General features: G+C 44.3%; 1 pseudogene; it reads right to left on the reverse strand.

The window, feature by feature from the left end:
- Positions 1-2,442: 2,442 nt before the first annotated feature.
- Positions 2,443-3,075, reverse strand: LOC119273677 (annotated as a pseudogene).
- Positions 3,076-3,082: the final 7 nt, after the last annotated feature.

Below are 3,082 nucleotides of genomic sequence, written 5' to 3' on the forward strand. Positions count from 1 at the left end.
GAGCCAACTAATCAAGAAATACATCCACAACAAAGCCAAGATACAATGACAATAACATGATCAAATACAAGTGTTGCCGTGGTTTTGTCACGGCAGATGTCCTAGTGAAAGGACTTAGTCGTGAGGCCATCGCTACCAGGTGATTGCTTGAACGGGGTTGATCGAAATCGAGAGACAAGGGTTTACCTAGGTTCGGCCCCTCGCGGTGGAGGTAAAAGCATACTCCTGCTTGATTGATATTGATGATGATGATGATATCGATTACAAAGGTGCGACTTGGCTAACCTAGTACTCGAGAGCTTGTAGCTTAATATTTTCGCGTCGGGGGCTCCACTTTATATATAGGTTGAGACCCTGGGCTTACAACAGAGTCCGGGTTGCATTGTGATCCGTGATATAGTATGCTTCCTAGCTGTCTTGCTTCCTAAGTAAAGAAACTTTATATGGCAACTTGTACTTCTAGATGATGAGCGGGCGCCTACTGGTACTGGCCCATGAGTCTGCCCACTCCTTAAGCCGCCCTGTAGGCCTTAAGGTCTTGAACATCTTCAGCCCATCTTATGTCCTGCTCCGCAAGTCGCCAACAACATAACTCGGCCCAATTATGGCGGGTCATATCACGGGCTTATATCCCCAACAAGTGTCGTCACAAGACACATCACAAATAGAAAAACAATCAAAGCTCGGAACGATACAAGAGTGAAATTGAGGAGGGATCTGACTCTCTCTCTCTCTCTCTCTCTCTCTCTCTCTCTCTCTCTCTAACACACACGCACACACATGTTGGTGACATTAGTCGGCCCAGAATGAAATGAGTTCTTGGTCAGCCGAGCCCTAGGAGTATGCTTTAGTTGTTTATTTATGCAACACACTTCTATGTGTTATTCATTCTATGAGTCTTACTGTATGCAGGAGGTGACACGGGATGAGGCATTGCATACGGACATGGTTCTTGGCCATAATTTTGAGGGATATGGAACCTATCAGTTCAGGGGTCACTCTCTTGCCGATCCAAATGAGCTCATGAGGCTTGGTAAGATGACCTTCCTGCTAATAGTTTTTAATTGACTTTTTGAGTGCCAATAGTAGCACTGCTTGCCATTTCCTCTTTGCTAACTGTATAAACTAAAAATGGATGAAACATAATTTAATCATGATGACAAGTTCCAGTTGTCAATCGTAGCATGGCTATCTCTCCCTTGAGAGCCATCTATATACTAAATTCACCGAGGATTCCAAATTTAATTGTTCAAATTGAACCTCATATTATCTAATCAGCTTGAATTTTTATGTGGTTCGCTGAAACTAATTGTAATATTTCAAATCATGGGTAGACATGAAGATTCAATACATAAATTCATCTATACTTCCTGAGAGTCCATTGCTAATCAGCTTATGATATTAAATGTATTCATATTAAATTGTTTGAATGCCTAATGGCTAGCCTTGGGGATGCACTTAATTTTTTTTCCTTTGTAGCCTGACATGTGCAAGGCATAGTAAGGCCATATTAGCTTCTCGTTTTTTGGGAATATATGGTATAGTTACCTAATGCCTGGCCAGGTATCCATTGTATGGTAGGCATGATTTGGCTCATTAGTGCATTTGCTGTCGGTTGTGTATTCACAGTTGCTAACATGCACAGACACAAATGTTCCGGTGATAGAAGACATTGCCATTACTGGCAAGAATGCAGATATAATGTATGTGGTTTGTGAGTTGTTATCGTGAAAATAAAATATATTCTTCTGATATCTGCAAGTTCCGGTAATTATTGTGTAGGAAGGAGAAGATGATATAGGTCAGCGTGGAGGACGACAAGGACAGCTAGTGCGGCCGTGGTCATTCTGGTGTTTGAGTTGTTGTAGTATTCAGGGATGGAATTATTTTCTTGTCCCAAGCAGAACCTGTAATAGTGTAACCGTCTCATTTTGGAATCTTGGATCTTTAACTTGCATCTTGATTAAGTAGACCTTGTCATAAGAGTTGTGCTCTATTAATAAAGTAGTATATTATTATTTGCTCTGCGATCCAAATTAATGCCCAAAAATCAGCGCATGTCATGTGAAAAAGTTTCATGCATTGTTGCTAAATAACCTTCGATAAGCTGCCACTAAAAACTTTTCTTTGTTCCCTAGAAGAAATTTTCTTATTTCATTTTTAAAATACATTGCTGAAATCAGATTATCTAAAGTATAAGAAAAATGTAAGTTTTGCTCTCTAGCAACACAACTTAAGATAAACGTGATATTGTGTTGGCTTTTATCTGGTTCCTACTAAACTAGAGAGCTAACCACAGCAAAGCCAAGATACAATGGGAATAACAAGTTCAAATACAAACAAATACAAGCCAATCACAACTTGCGGGACAAATACAATAACAATCAAAGCCCGGAATGATACAGGAGTGAAGGGAGGAGGGATTCTGGGCACACACACACACACACACATATCGGTGACATCAATCGACCGAGAATTAGTGCCCAGCCCTAGGAGTATCCCTTAATTATTTATTTAAGCAACATGGTGCTACGTGCATGCATGCATAGCCGCATGCATATATACTTGGTACGTAGCCTAGTACGGAATCTGCCCGAGCACGGGGGGCGGGCTGTAGCTGCAGATGACAAACACGCCAGCGTTGCCGTCACAGAGGACAGCGCCGCAGCCGATGGTCTTGGTGTCCCTCCACACCAACTGCAGGTATCCCATGCACGACTCACCCGTAGGTGCGGAGCAGGTGTTGGTGGCGTGGTCGTAGTACTGCTTCCCGGACGCCCAATAAATCACTGCGTCCACCGCATTCCATTCGGCCCCAGCGGCCCGAAAAAGGTTCTCTCCGTATGGGCGCACCTCCGGAGAGAGTAGTAGCTGTCAGTCGGCGCGGCGCTTCTCCGCGTACGACTGCGCGTACGCCGCCACTATGGGGTCCCACGTCACTGGCCCCACACCGACGGCGGCGCGCACTTCATTGTGGGCGTTCAGCATGTCATCGGCCCCGTTCTGGGCGGTGACGATCATGGCGGACGCGAGAGCTAAGAGCAGTGCCGCCGCTAGCTTTGGCGAGTACTCCATCGCTAAT

Source organism: Triticum dicoccoides, chromosome 3A (assembly GCF_002162155.2).
Source record: "Triticum dicoccoides isolate Atlit2015 ecotype Zavitan chromosome 3A, WEW_v2.0, whole genome shotgun sequence".
In the NCBI taxonomy this organism is placed as follows: Eukaryota; Viridiplantae; Streptophyta; class Magnoliopsida; order Poales; family Poaceae; genus Triticum; species Triticum dicoccoides.